This window comes from Crocodylus porosus, unplaced genomic scaffold (genome assembly GCF_001723895.1).
Source record: "Crocodylus porosus isolate Cpor-Errol unplaced genomic scaffold, CroPor_comp1, whole genome shotgun sequence".
Classification (NCBI taxonomy): Eukaryota; Metazoa; Chordata; order Crocodylia; family Crocodylidae; genus Crocodylus; species Crocodylus porosus.
Genome location: NW_017728950.1, coordinates 24,400,762 through 24,414,469, shown reverse-complemented (window position 1 = coordinate 24,414,469; position 13,708 = coordinate 24,400,762).

Below are 13,708 nucleotides of genomic sequence, written 5' to 3'. Positions count from 1 at the left end.
AGGATCTTAATCTTCCAAATGTTGAGTGTCAGTCCCATTTTCTTGTATGCCTCAGTAAAGATGTTAGAGATTGCCTGAGGATCTGCTTCTGAGTGAGGACACAGCACAACATCATCAGCATACTGGAGCTCAATGATTTGAGGTCAGAGTGGGTTTGGTTTTAGCTTGGAATTGGCCAGATTAAACAGTTTACCATCTGTGACAGGGGGCTGTCTTGCAGCTGGTCCACCCATTGGCCCAACCACCTGTCTAGGGAAGTCTGACCACCTTACCCACCTGCCACACTTTTGATGCAATTCAGAAGTAGTTGTTCCTAGGTGGGAGGCTGCCCATTTAACGCCCTCATGCCAGTGGCTAATACATGGCTCTGTACTGTCCCAACACTGTCCCATGCCTCGTAGATGGCATTACTGTACAGCTCTAGCCCTGCACTGGGCCCTACTATATTCCAGACTGAACATTCGGACCCTACCCTGGATCCCTCCTACTCAGGTGGCCTAACCTTCACCCCTGTACAGGGCTGCAAACCCCCCTGGACTCCTTTCCCTTTTGGCAGCGGCCCCTTCCAGGACTTTTGGATTCACAGGCCCTGGCCTTGCCTGTAGTCCAGTCGGGACTCCAAGCCTCTAGCTCTGGCCATTTCTTGCGATGGGTGCTCTGGCCCTGTGAACCTCATGGTCCTGGCCCCAGCATTGACCAGTTGAGGTTCCCTGGGTAGATTCTCAAGCAGCTAGCCCTCTCTCCCATATGGGTCCACCTTCTTGGGCCCCTGCAAACACTGTCTCCACTCTTTGAACTTGTGGGCCACATAGTTACTCTCTGGATCTCTCCTGGGCCCCTCTGTGCTGCCCTACTGGGCCTCTAGTCCACCACCTCACAGAAGCCACTACTTTGCCTCCTCATTGGGTCTCCTGGGCCTTATGCCCTTTGGGTCTTGGGTCTCTGATGACATGCCTGGACCCCTAGCTTGTTCCCTCTCCAGGGTTACCCACCAGGTCTTGGGTGCTGAGGTCAGAACCTTGCCTTTCACTGGGGAGGCACAGGTATGGCCTTTCCTGGAGACTGCCCCGCCACAGGCAGTCCCACCACATTATCCAACCCCAGCAAGCTGTAGTTTTAGGTCATGCCCCAGGACCAGGAACCTCCTCCATCCCCATAGTTCCTACCCTTGACCTCCAGGTGTGCTGGGAGCAGCTGCACTCTGGTGGGGAGATGTTCACCCTTCAGCTCCCCAGTTGCAACTGCCTGGCTTTTCTCTCAGTGCCTGTCTTATACCCTGACTACCTAGCCCTACACCAATCAGGCAGCCTCCTGGGTGCCATGTGACTTTCCTGATTGGGTCTGCTCCTACCTGCAGGCTGATCTGCAGCCTGCTGAATCCCTTAAAGTGGCAGGCACAACCTGTGCTCTGCCACACCATCCATTTGGTAGCTTAGCTCCACTCCGACTGGAAGCTTGTTGGTGGTCAAAAGACCTCTTTAACCATGTGGAGTGGGAATTAAATTGCATGTTCAGCCTGTTGGATTCTAGCTACAATGTTTATGAAAAGCCATAGTACACCAGCCAGAAATTAGAAACTTGTGACGATAAAGTCTTTCTTGAAGATTGGGACTCTTGCTTGCTCTATGAATACTGCTCATTTTTATTCAGAAAAGAAGAGATGAAACAGATAAACGTTGGGGTCTGAGCATTGCACAGCTGCAACAGGACACTGATTGGTGGGAGGTTGGTTATTGTTGCTGGGACCTCACTATTTGTACTTCAAAGCAGCAGTACATTTTGAAGAAGGATCATTTGAGAAAGTGCCTATGGGTCTGGCGGAAGTGAGTGAAAGGGAGCAGCCTGCCTTGCAGACAGCAAGACCTGGGTTGTATTAGTCATCATTTTAAAGTGAATTACATCCAGACACAGCCCTTTTGGCTGTGCAGTCCAGTGAAAACAAGAAATGCTTAAAGCTTTGAGATCTCAATGGGTCTCCTATTGATTCCTTGTTAGAAACAGTTTTGCTGAAAATAAGCATCCCATCGCTCCACAAAATAATCCCCTCCACTACATTGTCTGAAATAGAATTGCATATATTACATTGGCTGTTGTGCATGTATAGTTCAAGACATTCATGACGGAAGTCCAGTATCTCAGCCAGGAATAAAAGGCAGCAGAATCTCCAAGGGTGGGAAAAATAAAAAAGGAAGTGAAACTTGGGGTGCAAATGTCATATGGTATGCAGTCTATAAGAACCTACATAAGAGGCTCTCCTGTGAAGGGCTCCCATCCATGCATAGCAAATTAAACTGTCAACTCTAATGTTGGTGGAATCATTGCACTCTTTTTACAAAAAGAAAAGAAACCAGCCAAAGAAGAGGGAAGTAGAGAAGAAAAGGGTTGTGTTCATTAGCTCCATTAGTACAAATATTTGGAATCACATCAGTCCCCTCATAACTCAGATAGTATCTTCATATTATTTACACCTGTGTTAATGTATTAATTCACAATGTTGCAATGGGTAAAGTTATATTTTTAAATCAGTCAGCAAAGGGAGCAAAGCCTCTGTAAAGGAGCCTTTCCAACCAAATTGAACCAGGCTTTTACTGATTTAGCTTAATTTGGAAGGGAATTGATCTAAAGATACTTCAGACACAAATCAATTTTAAATCAATTTAAGAGTGTTCACACAGGAGCTCTACATCGTTTTAACTTAAATCAATTTGTATTTTAGTTAGACTAATGCAGATTTGGGGGTAGATGAGCCCTGTGAGTTTTTTTCCGTAAAAAGGACTAACACATTTCCCAGTCTTGTGGAGATACCCTGTCCTCCAGTGAAGCCAAAGACAAAACTTCTGTTGACTTTTTGTGGGGCCAGCATCTTAAATTGATGGCATCTCAGTCCTCTGATCACAGTGCAGTAAATAAACCCTTGGATGCTTTCATACTTGACCTCATCAGGCTTCAACCTATGATTTTAGCCTAGTCTACAAGGCCTGTAAGCTATATGTAAATCAGAAATTCTAGGTTTATTTTATAGTGTCTTCATTTTATCCCTTTAATCATTTTTAGAACAAGTATGAACTGCATTTTTTTCTCCATCCTGTATTTTCATTAAACCATGCAATATACTCCTAGCTCTGTTGACAGAAGCAGAAAGAGCTATGTGATTTGGTAACTAGTATTCCTCCTCTTCTTCCAAAACATGTGTATGTGACTTCTCAATGCATAAAACAGTTCTCATACTACAAAATCATTCAGACTTAAGTCTTACTGCTTTTCTGGTTACAAAGACTGGGCACGTCTATACGTTCACTAATGCAACATAATTATGGCATATTAAATTTAGTACCTATAATGACAAGTACTAACAATGTACTGTAATCAGCACTACTGTCCATTAGCACAAACAAATGGTCTTTTTGTGATGTTAATGCACAGTAAACTAAATCTACTGTGCATTAACATGGGTTTTGCCCACTGTGCTAACGCGCAGTATATTAGTCAGCTGTGCTCAAAACACCTCATGTAGATGAACCCACTGTTGTTCATGTTCCTGTGGTGCTGCCATTTACAGCGTTATATAGGTAACATATTTAACTCAACCTGTATGTATTATTTTTCTCACAGAATCGTAGATTTTAAGGCAAGAAGGGCCATTATGGTCTTAGATAGAGTCTGACCTCCTGCAAAGCAGCAGCTATAGCTTTTACCCAGTGTTTCTAGTACTTAGCCCAAGAATATGTGGTTTGTCTACAGCAGATCTTTTAGAAGACCTTTTAATTTTTCCTTCTGTTATTTTTTTGAACCACTGCCTAGAGGTTCAGAAACCATTTCTGTTTGCAGAAACCATCACTATATCTCTTCCAGGTAAACTTGGAACGTGGTGAAGTTGTGGAGTTTTTATTAACCCTGAAGTTACACATTTTGGAGGTTGATCTTTAAAATAAAATCTACTATATATCTTCTTCAGACTCTAAGTGGAGAGCATATCCATCCACTACTGCCTTAGCACTTTGTTTCTCTGCAGCTGAATATGCCTGCATCACCTGGGGATGGTCAACTCACAGTAAACATAATGACATTGCTCTAAATGATACATGTGGAATTGTAACAGGCTGCCTAAAACTGACCTGTGTTCCCTGGCTATATGCACTATCTAGCATGGCACTCCCCTTACATCAGGAGAAAAGTAGCAGGCAGCATTGACTGGCAGGTACAAGTCAGAAGACTACCGCCTGCTATATGGACATCAACCAATGCACCATTGCCTCTCATAAAGAAATAACTTTTTGTCCTCTACCTTACCATTGACCACATCACCAGAATTGGCCAGAACTACCCTCTGGCAAAAAGAAATGGAGAAACTAGGCAGCAAAGCTGTTGAATGGAGCTGGCGAGGAATTTCCTCCAGTGAGGAGTTAGCATCCAGCTCCAGTTACAAATGGCACTTATGGCCAAGCTTGAACAGATTGAGAGTGAGTCTCTGAAGATGCAACTTCTTCATGAAATCATGTGACCTCTATGTAGCCAACCAGTGTGTTTGTCAGGAGAAGCAAACCATGGATCATTTCCTGAGATGCCCTGTAGCACCACAATGCACCACACAAGATGTGGTAAAACCAATACCAGAAGCACTGGCCTGTGCAGAATATTGGGAACAAAACATATGAAAAGGGAGGGTTGGAGATGTAACAAAGATGACTATCTATCTAATAATATATTATTAGCTATATAGTAGATAATAACAATATATAGATAACTATATGTAATAATATATAGATGTATATAATATATTTTATGACTGTTTAGTCAAGGAAACTGATTTTGATCAGAGCATAATGAAATCCAGTGTTTTTGGAAGCATGGTTTATCATACAGTCTCTTTTAGGAGTTAAATGTATTGTATTTATCTGAATCCAGGAAGATTTCAAATTTAAAACAAGCCCTCTAATGATTGCCCCCTCGCCACTTGCCTCTTCCCCCCGTTTCCCTTGCCTGCATCCCAACCCATGCTGCTGCCCGCATTGCTGCCCATGCTTCTGGCCTGACCCACCACAGTTGATGCTGACTCCAGGCAGTAGCAGCAGCTCCAGTTCCAGCCCTGGCCTGGGTTGGGTCCAGGACTAGCTGGTATTCAAATTTAAGACAAGATTTTTTACACCCATATTGAATGGGGAAGCAGGCCTTCTCTTGGTATGAGGCACAAATACTACACCCTGTTACATTGAATACTGTTTTCAGGCTATTAGAAGTATTTATTTGGTTCGTTATTGATCTGGGCTAAATTTCAATTGCAATTTGAAGGCTCTATGTTAAGGTTATCAATAAGGAAATACCCAGACTGCCAACTCCTAACTCTTAGAAGTTTTGGGGTGTTTTGGCTTATTGGTTTACACAGAGTTTGACTATAAATTTATTTGTAAATGTCACTAGGTGATAGCTACTTAAAACTTAATGAAAAGATCACAATGCCTCCAATACTATTGAGCTAACACAAGTGGTTTGCAATGCAAGGAGAACTTTCATGGTTTGGTTGTTTTTCCTAGCCTGTGTATGTAATGTGTACATAACCAGAGTAGTGTGAACCTAGTTTTCACTGGTAGTACTCTTATAGAATTTCCTCTGTGTGTGTGTGTGTGTGTGTGTGTGTGTGTGTGTGCACATGCACATATGTACTTGTGTATGTGTATAGATTCCACTGTCTGTTAGGCTACTGAACCTCTGAATGCAGGCTAGGATGAACCCCAGAAAGGGAATGCTGCCCCTCAGGCATTATAGAAGATTAAAAGGGGGATTAGCATAGTCTCCAGTGATCTAGGAGCCATAATCCATCACTTTTCTATTGCTGTGTGCATTAGCAAATCAATGACTTAAAAGCTATAAAGTTCTTCACATAGCTGTGAATATTTTATACAACCTGTAATGTAACAGCAACTTCTTCCTTTTGATGCCTAAATTAATCTCATTTTCTCTAAATTGGTTTTTACTTCAGTTCTGTTCGTGTCGAAGCAGTCAAGACTCTTTTACAAAATCTGTTCAGGTTTTCTTCCTGTACTATAATTCTTTCTTTACTATAATTCTGACATTACTTATTTCCCATTAATAACTTAAGACATGTTATATTGGAATAGACCAGTCATCTGCCTGTCATGGTGTCTCCCCCCTCAGTTGTTGCCCCCTGTCTTCCCTCCTCAGGTGTTGCCACCTGCTGGCTGCCCCAAAGGAGGGTATAACCCATCCATAACAAGCATTCAAAGAATAACAAACCTAAAGGGGACAATTCTTCCCTACTGCAAGCAGCTAGTAATTGGTTTATGTCTCAAAACACGAAGGATTTTTTGTTTACTTTGATGCATTTGTTCTAGCATGTGGGATTTTTAATTGTATTCAGGTTAGTACAAATCTTTTATTCTGTATCTGTATAGCATCAGCACAATGAGTTGCCTATTCATGATTTCGATTTCTAAATACTGCTATATTACATTTAATTAGTAATGATGATAATACCATCTGTATCTGAATCCCACTGAGCTCTTTGTTTCAAGAATACCCCAGAGTTGTGAATTCCACAGGTTGAGTCTTGTGTATAAAATATTTTTCCCTACATATAGATATAATTTCAGTGGCTTACTTTCACCTGGCATCTCCTTATTTGTTTATAAGAAAAAAAATTACACAGGAGTACCAGTATGTCATTACACCATTCTTTATTTTACATATCTATGATTTAACTCCTGATTTGGGGTGCCAGATCTTTTAAATCTGTTCTTATACAGAAGTATTTTTATATCTCTACCCCTTCTTTGGATCTTTCTGCTTTATCATTTTTAAGGTGGAGTGTAACACACATAGCAGGCCAGTCCTGGAGATGCAGTGGATGACTAGACACCAAGCCTCTATCTTTTTTATATTTCTGATGTATATCTTTGTGCAGTGGCTCAGGCCAGAAGCCAGGGGGTGCTGGAGTATGGCTCACTGGCTGTGTGTTCATTTCCTCTTCCTGCTGCCCCTGAGGTCTCTAGGACTCTGCAGGGCTGCTCATCAATTCCTCTTCCTGCTTCTAGGTGCCTCTGGGATTGGTAGTCCACAGTTGTAGCCAGCAGTAAGTTTGTGTGGGGGAATGGGTGTTTCACCCCAGGCCCCAGCTGGGGTTTGCCTGGGTGGTGGCAGTCCCCCTCCCCCTAAAACTAGGCTGCATCCCCAGCTGGGCTTGCCACCCCAACCCCCCATCAGCCAGCCCTCACTGCTCCAGCTAGGGAGAAGAGAGCTGGGGCCAGCCCTGCTCTCTGGAGCAGACAGCACAACCCAGCCCAGGACTGAAAAGCATGCTGGGATTCTGTGGGGCTGCGAGTTATCTTGAACCAGGAAAGGGTCTGGGGCAGAAATTTCATAAATCAGTTTGATCCAAATCATTTACATCTGATATTACATTCAAACAGGTTTATCTTAAACCACTTTCAGCCATTTTGAAACTGGTTTATGTGTACTAAGCTTCTGTTCTGTTACAGGTTTAAACCAACTTCTGATGCCTTAAACTGGTTTATGTGTAACTTCTATCCCTAGCCCAAGGAAAAGTTTATAATAATTAGTGGCCCAATTCAAGGCTTTAGTTATATCATTACACACTATTTTCCCCCCAGAACTCCTACCTTAGTCAGTACATGAGACCAGTAGTGCAGAGAGATAAGACATGTTTTGGTTGAAAAAGCCCTTAAGGGAGACAAGCTACAACAGGATATACCTTAGGATAAAAGGGGAGTAGGTTTCTTTTTCATTTAACTCTCCAGAATGTGGACAGTAGCTGAAGTGAGGGAAGGGGGAAAAAGTTGCTCTGCCTCATAAAGTCTGTTCCTGTGACTTCCTCAGGTCCTGGAGAGAGTGCTTGCTACCTACGGGATACATGAGAAGCTTTACCGCGGGGATCGGCCACCCCCAGCAGACATGCCAGTTAGTGGCATGTGGAGACACTTTCCCCAGCATGCCAGGAGGCGTGCAAGGAAATTGTTTACATTTTTTTTTAAGTTGCTGCTCTGGGCTCTCCCAAGCAGTCACAGGTGCCAGCGCCACAGCAGGCACCAGGGTTGAAGTCAGGAGAACACAGACAGGGATGCAGCCTCTGTTCTGCTGACCCCGCCCCTTGTCCCTGGGCTGTGCCCCCCAGCCTGGCCTGGCCCCTAGAGGGAGCTGCAGGGGAGGAGGGCCAAGGGTCGGGCAGATGCTGCACAGGGCTGCTGCACTGGAGGCTTCCAGCAGGTGGGCGAGCTCTGGGCCCAGCCATGGCTTGAACAGATAGATGCCCCATCCCACTCTGGCGGGGGTAGCACCAGGGCACTGAAAGCTTAGAGCTGGGTCTGGGTGGTGTGGGTTGAAGCAGGTATGGTGGGAGGCGTTGTGAATAGACCGGCTTGGGTGGGCCCTTAGGAAGGTGGGGCCTGCCCTGGGCATCCGTGGGCTCGGGCTGTGGCAGGCGGGCAGGGGTGCCTGGCAGCCCCTGAGGTGGGTCCGGCCCGTGCAGCTTTGTGGGTATGGGACACAGCTGCCCTGCCTGCAAAGGGATACTGCCTGACTGGGGCAGGACACTAGGCTGGTGGGGCTTCTGGCTCTGGGCTTGGCCTCTGTGTGCTGGGTACAGAACGAGCAGGGGGGAGCCAACACTAGTGCAAGGGCCAAGCCATGGGAGCTCCCAGGAACAGCTGCTATTTTTGCTCCCGCCTGCCCAAGCCCTGGCCTTGTCCACCCACAGCTCCTCTCAAGGGGCCAGGGCTGGTACAGGCACTGTGCAGGGTTGCTGCACGGCAGGCTTCTGATCAGCTTGGCCCCAAGCACTGCTTCTGGCGGTTGTTCCCAGAACCCAGAGGGCTCCTATCATGGCCCAGGCAGCTCTGCCTCACTTGTGTCGTGCCTGCCACACTCAGAGGCTGAGCTGGAAGCCCCCCAAGCTAGGTGTCCTGCCCTGGCCAAGTGGCGTCCCCTCCTGGGCAGAGCAGCTGCACCTCATCCCCATGAAGCTGCACTTGCTGGGCTAAACCCCACCTCAAGTGCCACTGGGCACCCCGCCTAATGTGCCCTGAATCTGAAGAGCCCTGAGGCAGCCCCTGCTTCCTGCCTGGCCCCCACTCTCCTCTGGCTGCCACCTTCCCAAGGGCCCAGCTGGGTCAGCCTGCCTGCAGCACTGCCCCCCAAACCTGCTTCTCCCAATGCCTGCTTCTCCCCGCACCACCTGGACCCAGCACTGGGTGCCTTGGTGCTGCCCCCGACCGGGTGGGACAGGGCATCGGTCTGCCCAAGCCCTGGCTGGGCCCTCTCTGCCAGGTCTGGGCCCAGGCTCCCCCTGCTCTGGGACCATCAGGGAGGCCTGAGTGCCCCAGCCCTGGTGGCTGCTGCTGGGGTGTCACTGCCTCCCTCCACTGGACATTTCCCTGGACCAGCAAGCCCAAGCCACAGCCAATAGTGGTGGGGGACATGGGCAGCAAGGGGGACACTCTTTTTTTCCCCATTTTTTTTCCTCTTCATTTTCTTCTCCCTCTCCTTTCTTTTTTCTCTCCTTTTTCTTTCTCTCTTTTCTCCTCTCTGTTTTCTTTTTTCTCTCCCCCTCTTTTGTCTTTCTTTTTTCTTTCTCTTCTTTTTTCTTTACCTCTCTTTCCTCTCTTCTCTCCTTTTTTCTCTTTTTTCTTCCTCTTTCCCTCTCTCTCTTTTTCTCTCTCTCTCTTGTTCTCTTCTTTGTCCTTCTCTTTTTTCTCCTTCTAATCAAAATGTGCCTAACAAAAAAACAATACACAAGAATAAAGATAGTATATGAAGTTTTATTTATTGTCACCAGGTTTAGAACTTTTAGAAAACCTAGTATTTACCGTAAAAAAAGAAATGCACATTTTTAGTATTAACTATATTAATAGTGATTTGATTATTAACTATATTAATAGTGCACCTTGCCATACACTCCCCTGCCCTGGTTTTCTTTTTGTGGCATGCTAGCACTCCAGCACCTTACAAAGTCGACATTCTGGATTATTTGGCACTCCAGCCAAAAAGATTGCCTGCCCCTAGTATAGCAAAACAGTTGTAACATTCGCAGTGTTTGGGCAACAGACTAATAGCATGCCCTCCTGGTATCATGCTGGCTGTAAACCTTGATTTTCAGTCTCTCAGAACTCAGGAGCCTGATGGATTTTCATGAGGACAGTAAAAGGCAACACTCTGCCTCAGCTTCTAAACTGTCCTCTAGCCAGGTCTCAAGTACTTGCTATAAACCAAGAATGCCTCAGAGCACCTCAAAAAATGGTGAAGAGTACATGTAGTGGGAACAATACTTATGCTTTCCCTTTCAGTTCATAGTCTGTTTGTATTCATATAGGATGACAGTCAGAGACACAGCCCAAAGTCTAGACACAGCATAAGTTATTTTTTTAAAGACATAAATGGGACTTGAGTGGCATGATGCACTCTGTGGCCTAGCCCCTTGTCCAGAGGTGAGTTCTACCCAGAGCAACCCAGGTCACCCACAACACTGGGCAGACAGGCAAGAAGAAGCCATCCTGGACTTGAAGCATTAACAGTCTGGACACTGTCTTAAATGTTATGGTTGGAACATACCTAATGAGTTACAGTACTTAGGTAAATGTTCAATGGGTGGATAGTTTGCCTTCCAAGAATGCATTTTAGGGCAGTGGAGGCATTTAAACATGATTGATAGGCACTACAATGACAAATGATGCCATTTGGACTTTGCACCTTGATTCTGCACAGCAAAAATAGCAGTCTGTCCATTTTGTGCATATACAAGTAAGATCTCACTGGAGCCTGGGGACAGCTGTGGCAGTGACAAGCTTAATTAGGCAGATGTGTTGAACAGGCACCTAAAAATCTGCTGGCAATAATCCTGTGATTTATGGTGTCATTCATTGTCCTAAGACATGTTGCCTCCAGGGCCTCAGCCAGGATAGCAACGCTCCGTCAGCACTACTTGGGCACAGAGTAATCAGGGCTTCTGAGTGGAGCGACTCCTACAAATGAGCCCAAGCTGTATTGACCAGCAACTCATTGCAGTTTTTGCCTATGTAACATACTCAATGTGCGGTATTGGGAAGTGTTTCAGGCTCAAGAAGACAAAAGAGGCAGGAGAAAGAAGAAAAATTTCAGCATGAGATTCACATGAAAGAGGTAATTTATTTGCTTGATTGCCAGGGAAGAATTCCAGATCAATCGCCCATTTTAAATCTCAAGTCCCCAACCAGCTGCTCATGGGTAGCTCATTGGCTGAAAGACCCTCACTTGACAATGACTTTGAGAAATTTAAAAAGTTTAGGATGGAAGCTGACAGGGAGAGTAAAGCAGGATTCTGCCTCCAGCATTCACTGGCTCAGTCTCAGTGTCACTGTCACATACAGCCCCCAGCTTGAAGACCTAAAACACATCATTAATGAACTCCAACTCCTGCTGGAAAAGGGTGACTATCTCAAGGTGCCATTTGGGGACAGACCTGTCCTGGCTTAGAGAGATCTCCCCAACCTCAAGCAGCATTTCTCAAACAGTAAGCTAACAAACTCCCATCTTCATGGAGGCACCAGGCCTTGCAATGGACCCAATGCCTATTGTATCCCCACATCAATACAGAACACATCATCACTGGACCTAATAACAAAGAGTGCAACATCCAAGATTCATTCACCTGCAACTCTACCAATATCACATATGCCATCACCTGGTTATAGTGCCCTTCTGCTGCCTATGTTGAGCAGACAGGGCAATCTGTGTGTGTAAGAATGAACGTACACTAATCTGACATCAGTGCAGAAAGACACAAAAGCATGTGGCAGAACACTTCAACTTCCTTGGATGCTCCACTGCTGATCTCAGGATTGCTGTTCTCAAGCAAAAAAAAAAAACAATTAAAAAACCAGTTTGAACAGGAAACTCTGGAATTGTGCTAAGTATAGTTTAAACAGTGACTACGGATTCTTATTTCATTACCTGGATTAGCTTTTGTGACCTAAAATCGAAATCCCTTGATGTTAAAAGCTTGTTGAGTATCTGTAGCTCCCAATGAAGTAATCGGGATTTTTGACTGCTCAGCACTTCTGAACATCAGAACACTTTTATTTAGATAGGGTTCAACTTTAGGCACTTAGGTTTGCAAAATCTAGACTGGAAGGTTTCTTTATTGACTGGTGAACAGTAGCCCCTGCCTTGTATGTTCTAATATTAAGTACTTCTATTTCTCTTCACATTTCAAGCCTGCATTATCAGAGTTTTGTATTGATAGTGTATTAGCAGCAGGATCAGAGTTTATCAGGGTAACAAGCAATTTTAGCATCAGAAGTCATTTACAGTGCTTAGTATCTAGTGAATTTGGCCTGAACACAGTTGTGTTCTGTGTTTCTGTCTAAATAAGTCTTGTAAATTAACCATGTTAACCCTCACATTGCAGTGTTCAAGTTGGACCTTCTCATACTCATTTACTGTTATGTAACCTACATTAACAATTATTTCTGAATTTGAATCACTGTCTTCAGAACCTGATATCATGAGTGGACACAGCATTTGACAGGCTGGTGTTATTTTGTTAAGGCTGATGAAGGAACACTCTATGCCTCTTCATCATGGGCCTAATTTTGCCTTCAGTCATGCTAGTTTGGCATGTTGTGTTATTCCCTTGGCTTCTTTGATTTATCCTGAGTGAGGGAGAAGGTAGGGAAGCTTTTTCTATATGTGCAGTACTTTCTTTTTTGCTTTCCTTACTATGGTCATAAAATAAAAAACATGTGCTTTGATCTGCATTCTGCTTGTACTTTCTAGTAAATGGCTGCTGCCATTTTGATGCCATCTTGCTCTTGCTTTTAGCTAAGTGTTGGTTAGCTCAGTCATGCTCTAAGTGAGATTTATTAATAATGGCTGTCTTCTAAAGCCATTTCATAAGAAGAGCTATGATTTAAGTGACTGCTTTTGGATGGGATTGCTTAACCTGTAAAGGAAAGAAAGGGAAGGTCTTTAATTCAGTTACAAAGGACAGCTCTGTTTCCATAGTTAAACATCCACAAGAATTTTCTGAAACACAGCAATTTTGTTTTTTTACAGAATTTGACAAAGTCCATCAAGTTGTTTTAAACAGAGTTTCTTAAGCCTGGAGGATTGTACCCATGCTGTGAAAGGTTTGGGTGAAATCCTAGCCATGTCCCAGCTATGCTTAAAACTACAGCAATATCCCTAAAGCTTCATTAGAAAGAATGTGGTCATGGGAGCCTCAGCTATTGATGGTGTTTGCAGTTGCTTATTGGCTTGTCATTATTTTCCCCCCTTTTTGTTCCTCTTTCCAGCTGCACAACTCATATCATGTCATAGAATTTGAAACATGAGGCCTGATTTTTCAGAATAGCTCAGCACCCAGCAATTCCCATTTAAGCTCTTAAATAAATAACTGTGTTTTCAAATTCTCAGCTTTTGTGAAGTCATTTGATGGTGTAGTATTATCTTGCACAGGGGCAGGCAAAATATGGCCCACGGGCCAGATCTGGCCGGCCAAGCCATTCTATCTGGCCCGTGGGGCCCCTAACATTTTTTTTAATGATATTTATCTGCTCCTGGCTTCACACCCCCTTACACATCCCAGCCACCCTCCCCTCCAAACACAGCCCCCCACAAACTCCACACCCACTTACACCCCACATATCCACCCACATCCACATGCTCCCTCACCCCACATTCACACCCCCACATCCTCCCCCAC